Here is a 7064-nt window from a genome sequence, read left to right as displayed (position 1 = left end):
AGTGACTTTCAAATTTCAGCAGGTATAAAAATCACCTGAAGGGCTTGTTGAAAAACAGATTGCTGGGCCCCATCCCCAGGGTTTCTGATTCAGTGAGTTTGGGATGATGCCTCATAATTTGCCTGTGTAAGTTCCCTGGTGATGCTGAGACGGCTCATCTGGGGAGCACACTTTGAGAACCTCAGCTCTACCTTTACAACCATTTTCATGGCTTAAAAATGCAGAAAAGGAAGGGGAAGACAAAGGATGCCAATTCATTCGATTCTTTTAAGAAAGCTTCCCAAGAAGCCATGCCAGTAACTTCTACTTAATATCCCTTTGGCCAGAACTGTATCACTCCTAGCCACAAGAGAGACTGGAGATCAAGTATTTTAAATGGACATAATGCACTCCCAACTCAAATCAGTATCCTATTGGTAAGGAAGAAGGAGAGGGTGACTGTTGGATAGGCAAATCACAGAATCTGCCACAGATGAGAGGGAGCCAGTCATGCAAAGACCAGTGGCAAAAAGCATTTGAGGTAGAAGAAACTGCAACTGTAAAGTCCTTTAGTCCAGAAAGAGACTTGCCTGGAGAGGGGAGAGTAGTGACACATAAGGCTGGAGAAGTAGATAGGACCAAATCACTTAGGTCTTGGTAAAAGGTTTGCATTTTATTTAACAGTGCAATAGGAAATCATTGAAAAGTTTTAAGCAACTGAATAAATTTTTACATTTGATATTACTTTAAAAACTATTTTTAGAGGTACTCATATGTAAGTCCACAAATGTTATGTTTTTTGAAATGGAGGTTTTATTTTTCTTTCCTTATTTTGCTTGGGTCTCTATCCACTGCTCTCCCCTCCCCAACCCATATTGTTCCCTTCTTCTACCTTCTTACCAACCATGTTGTATGTATCCTTTCACTTCACCAACATTCTCAAGTATTCATATGCCAATACACACACACACATGCACATATATGCATCTGTTACTGTCTTAGAAAAATGAGATCACATAATGTATGTTTTTCTCTATATTACTTTTTTCTTCAAAAATGGTAAAACCCCTCCAAGTGAACTAACTATTCACGTTTCCTAAAGGATGCATAACATTCTACAGTGTGGGCAGGACCACTGCATACACTTAAGGAGGTTATGTACCACATGACTCAAAAGTGTATGTGCAAGGACCCCTAGAGTTGTGTGGTATGTAGCAACCTTGGTTGTAAATGCTATTTGTTGCAGTTTATTCAAGGATTCCCCTACTAATGGGAATTTCTTTTGGTCCACTTTGTTGACATGTTATTTTTCCTATACCCTTGCTACTTTTCTGTCTGTGAGTTCTATTACTGAAAGAGGAGTGTTGAAGTTGCCAACTATAATTATGAGTTTATGTTTCTTTTCTTCTTTTGAGAAGGAATCTCGCTCTGTCACTCAGTCTGGAGTGCAGTGGCACAATCTCGGTTCACTGCAACCTCCACCTCCCTGGTTCAAGCAATTCTCCTGTCTCAGCCTCCTGAGTAGCTGGGATTACAGGCACCTGCCACCATGCCCAGCTAATCTTTGTACTTTTAGCAGAGATGAGGTTTTGCCATGTCGGCCAGGGAGTTTATCTATTTCTTCTTTCAGTTTTGTTAGTTTTTGCTTCATGTATTTTAAGTTCTATTGTTAGATGCACACACATTTAGGATTTATGTCTTCTTAATGAATTAACCCTTTTATCATTATGCAGCGTCCCTCTTTAGTCTTAGTAATTTTCTTTGCTCTGAATTCTGTTTTGTCTAATGTAGCCACTCCAGGTTTCTTTTGATTAGGGTTTATGTGATATATATTTTTTCATTTTTTATTTTTAACATAACCTATATAATTATATTTGAAATGAGTTTCTTTTGGACAGCATATACCTGGGTTATGGTATTTTTTTATACCCTCTGATAATCTCTTTTTTAATTGGTAAGTTTAATTTACACTTAATGTAATTATTGGTATGTTTGGACTTAGGTCTGTCATTTCATCATTTGTATTTCATTTGCTTTCTCTGTTTCAGTTCCACTGTTTCCTCTTTCCTGCTTTCTCAAGTTATTTGAACATTTCTTATTATTTCATTTTAATGTATCTATTATGTTTTTGACTATACATTTTTGTATATATTTTTTAAAGTTTTTCTAGGGATTATTCTAATATACATTTAACTTTTCACAGCCTGCACAGAATCTACTTTTTACCACTTTAAGTGGAATATAGAAATCTTTCCACATATAGATTCTTTTGTTCTTTTGCCTTGATGGTATAATTCTCTAATATGTTGTATATGTTGCAAACAATAGAAGACAATGTTCAGATTTTTTGCTTTTAAACCATTAAATGTATTTTAAAGAATTCAAGTGGAGAAGAATGTTTACCCAGACATTTATCATTCTGTTGTTCTTCCTTCATTCCTGATGTGCGAAGTTTCTTTCTGGTATCACTTCCCTTCTGTTTAAAAAATGTTCTTTAGCAATTCTTTTAGAGCAGGTTTACTGACAACAAATCTTTGTTTTCTTTCATCTGTGAATGTCTTTAATTTCATTTCTGAATGATATTTTTGCAGGATATAGAATTCTGGGCCTAACAGTTCTTTTCTCTCAGCACTTAAAAAATAATTTTAACTTTTATTTTAGGTTAAGCGGGTATATGTGTAGGTTTGTTACATGGGTATATTGCATGATGCTGAGATATGAGATATGAATGATCCCATTGCTCAGGTAATAAGCATAGTACCCAACAGTTAGGTTTTCATTCCTTGCCCTCTTCTCTCCCTCCCTGCTCTAGTAGTACCCAGTGTCTACTGTTGCCATCTTTGTGTCCATGAGTACCCAATGCTTAGCTCCCACTTTTCAAATTAGAGGAATTTTCAGAGGAATTGTTTTCCCAAATATCTTTCTGTACAGTATTTTTTCCCTTTCCCTTCAGAGACTCCAATCACATAAGCATTAGACCATTCAGTATTATCCCACAGCTCTCCAAGTCTCTGTTCGTTTCCATCATTTTTCAGATTGTACTATTTCTATTGATCTACCTTGACATTTACTATTTACTCTGCCATCTCCATTCTACTAATGATCCCATAGAATGCTTTTAAGTTTCGTTTTTTTTCTTTTTTAGTTATAAAATTTCCACCTAATTCTTTATGTATTCTATTTCTTTGCTGAAACTTCCTATCTTTCAATTAATTTCAAGAATTTTCTTCTTGGAGCATTATTTTAATAGCTGTTTGAAAGTCTTTTCAGATAATTCTCTGTCATCTTAGTTTTGGTATCTGTTGATTGTCTTTTTTTTTTTTTTTTTTTTTTTTTTTTTTTTTTTTTTTTTTTTTTTTTTTTTTGAGATGGAGTTTTGCTCTTGTTGTCCAGACTGGAGTGCAAAAATGCAATCTTGGCTCACCCCAACCTTCACCTCCTGGGTTCATGTGATTCTCCTGCCTTGGCCTTCCCAGTATCTGGGATTACTGGCATGCGTCACCACACCCAGCTAATTTTGTGTTTTTGGTAGAGATGGGGCTTCTCCATGTTGGTTAGGATGGTCTCAAACCCCTGACCTCAAGTGATCCGCCCACCTCGGCTTCCCTAAGTGCTGGGATTACAGGCATGAGCCACCATGCCCAGCCTGTTGATTGTCTTTCTCATGAGAATTGAGATTTGTTTTTGTTCTTCATAGGCTGAGTAATCTTGGATTATATCTAGGGCAATTTGAATATGCTATATGTTAGATATGTGTGTTACTTAATCTTTTGGAGGCCAGGCACAATGGCTCATACCTGTAATCCCAGCACTTTGGGAGGCCCAGGCGGGCGGATCATGAGGTCAGGCGTTTGAGACCAGACTGGCCATCATAGTGAAACCTATCTCTACTAAAAACGCAAAAAATTAGCTGGACGTGGTGGTGGGTGCCTGTAATCCAAGCTACTTGGTAGGCTGAGGCAGGAGAATTGCTTGAACCCGGGAGGTGGAGGTTGCAGTGAGCCAAGATCCCGCCACTGCACTCCAGCCCGGGTGATAGTGTGAGACTCTGTCTCAAAAAAAAAAAAAAAAAAAGAAATCTTTTGGAGAATGTTGATTTTTTTTGTTGAAGCTAGGAATCAACCTGGTTCAGTTCAGGCTGCAAGTTCTGGCTAGCCTTTTGTGGCTTGTGGTCTCAATGTCAGGTCCATTTTCAAAGTCTTTCAGTGCTACTCAAATCTGTCACATGTGTGTGCTGCTTAGTGGCCAGCCAGTGTTCTGGGCAGTTCTCAGAGTTTTCAGTCTTTTCAGAGTGGATCTATGTATGTACAACTCAGAGGTAAGCCCAGTCGTTCATAACTACTTTGTGGGATCATTTTCCAAAGCTGCTCCTCCCTCTCCACAGTCTCCCCAGTACTTTTCAGTTCCCTGGAGCTCCCTTTTTCAGTTCTCCAGCCATAGAGCTGTGGTTTTAGTTACACCTCTTTGCCCACACTTCCCATTATTGTACCTCCATCCAGAGTAAAGTAGTGGAAGGACAAAGGAAAACAACCACAGCTGCTCTGAACAGATAGGAGGCTTTCCTTTTTTAAGTTTTACGCACCTGTGGGCCCCTATTACTACTGTTGTGGCTACCACCAATCTGCTGAAGATTGCCTGGAGGCAGCAGCAGGAGACAGGGAAAAGAAAGAAAGGAACAACAACAACAAAAACAAATAGGAATTGCCTCACTCTGAGCTTTAGGAGACTCCTTTGCTGTTATGACAAAAGGGTTTCTCCTAGGGCTGTCTCTTTCTGTGCCCTGATGCCCATTTCTAGATTTTAGGCTGCCTGAATCCAGGCTGGGGGATCCTGGAGGAAGAAGGGGTAATTCACCACCTGTTTGGTAATATTTCAAATTATGGTCTTCTTCCCCAATTGCCTGCTACTATCTACAGTGTCTTCAAATAGCTGCTCATGCAGTCTGTCCAGGTTGTATAGTTACATTCAGTGGGAGAGACATGGTGAAGCTGGCTTAATCGGTTGTGTTTGGGTTCTCCAGAGAAACCGAACCAACAGAAGGTACATGTGCATATATGTGTGTGTGTATACATATCTATATGCATATACATGTGTGTATATGCATGTATACATACAGAGAGATATAGATATATAAACTAAGGAATTAGCTTACATGATCATAAAAGCTGAGGAGTCCCAAGATCTGCTGTCAGTAAGCTGGAGACCAGAAGAGTTGACATGTAGCTCCAGTCTGAAAACCAGCAGGCTCAAGATGCAAGAAAAACTGATGTTTCGGTTTGAGTCTGAAGGCCAGAAAGGACCTATGTCCCAGCTCAAATAAGTTGGGCAGGAGGAATTCTCTCTTCCTCAACAGAGGGTCAACTTTTTTATTTTACTCAGGCCTTCAACTGATTGGATGAGGACCACTCACATTAGGGAGGGCATTCCACTTTACTCACTCTATGACTCAAATGTTAATCACATCCAAAAACACTCTCACAGACACACCCAGAATAATATTTGGCCAAATATCTGGCACCCTGTGGCCCAATCAAGTTGACATAAAAAATTAACTATCACATCCATCTTATCCAGAAATAGAATCCTATATAGCATTTTAAAATTTGGAATACTTTTCATAAATTACAGACTACAAATATCTACATATCCTGGCACCAATTTTTATAAAGTAGACTTTAAAACTATCCTTAACATTCTTCAACGTGCTAAAACAGTTCAGAAATGTGATTTAGGAACTCTTTTAATATCAAGCTGATAACGTGATTTACCTTTTTATGATCAATCCAACTGGTAAGTGATGAATATTTTGAAGAAGGACAGGAGTAGTTGCAATAAGACCAGTTAAGAGACTATTGTACAAGTCCAACTGAGAGATGGTAGATATGAATAGTAGTTGCAATGAATTGAATACTGCGAATATCAACAAATCAAGAGCTAGGAACCAGAGCCCAGGGCTTTTGGCTCCCAGGCCTTTGCATCCAGTAAAATATGATGGTGCCATTAAAAGGAATCCTTGATGTCCTGTTATGGAATGTTTGCTGGAATATTCTGTATGACAAAATCTAGGTACACAACAGAGCCTGTAACATACTACCATTTGTACACAAAATGAGGCAAGGGAGATATATATAATTTATGCATGGTTATAAATACCTGGATATCCCTGGAAGGGCACAAAAGAAAAGAGTAACGGTGTCGCCTCTGGGAAAAACTGGGACCAGGGAAGGGAAAGAGACTTGCTAGTCACCATATACAGTCTTCTGTGGCTTGAAATCTTCTACCGTTTTTCATGCATTCATTCAAAAAACTTAACAATTAAAAATCAGTGTTTTTCCAATGCCTAAAGTTCCATGAGTTACAGAGCTCTCAAGAGAATCTGGTCCCACCTCATCTCTTATCAAATCTACCAATGCCTTATGCTGCAGTCACAATGGACTCTGCAGTTTCCCTATTCTGCTCTTTACATGAATGTCCTGCCTTTTTTACTTCCATTCTTTCATACCATTGCTGATCACTGCTTCCTTGACTGGGAATGTCTTCCCTATCTCCTCTTCACTCCAGACATACAGTGGCATACAGTGGCCTCTATTTTCATTCCAAACATGCCTTCACCTTAGAGCCTTTGCATGTACCATTCCCTCTGCCTGGAATGCTCAGCCACCTGATATGTGCCTACTTCCTCACTGCCCTCAGGCCTTTGCTTGCCTCACTTTATCATGAAACAAAGTCCACCCATAGTCACTTTCTTTCTTTCTTTCTTTCTTTCTTTTTTTTTTTTTTGAGACAGAGTCTGGCTCTGTTGCCTAGGCCGGAGTGCGTGGTGTGGTCAGGGCTCACTGCAACCTCCGCCTCCCGGGCTCAAGCAATTCTTCTGCCTCAGCCTCCCAAGTAGCTGGGATTATAGGCGCCCACCACTACACCTAGCTAATTTTTGAATTTTTAGTAGAGACAGGGTTTCACCATGTTGGCCAGGCTGGTCTCAAACTCCCAACCTTAGGTAATCTGCCCACCTCGGCCTCCCAAAGTGCTGGGATTACAGGTGTGAGCCACCATGCTCGGCCTACCCATGGTCACTTTCTAGCCTT

Source organism: Cebus imitator, unplaced genomic scaffold (assembly GCF_001604975.1).
Source record: "Cebus imitator isolate Cc_AM_T3 unplaced genomic scaffold, Cebus_imitator-1.0 Scaffold299, whole genome shotgun sequence".
Lineage (NCBI taxonomy): Eukaryota > Metazoa > Chordata > Mammalia > Primates > Cebidae > Cebus > Cebus imitator.
This window is presented reverse-complemented; position numbering follows the sequence as displayed.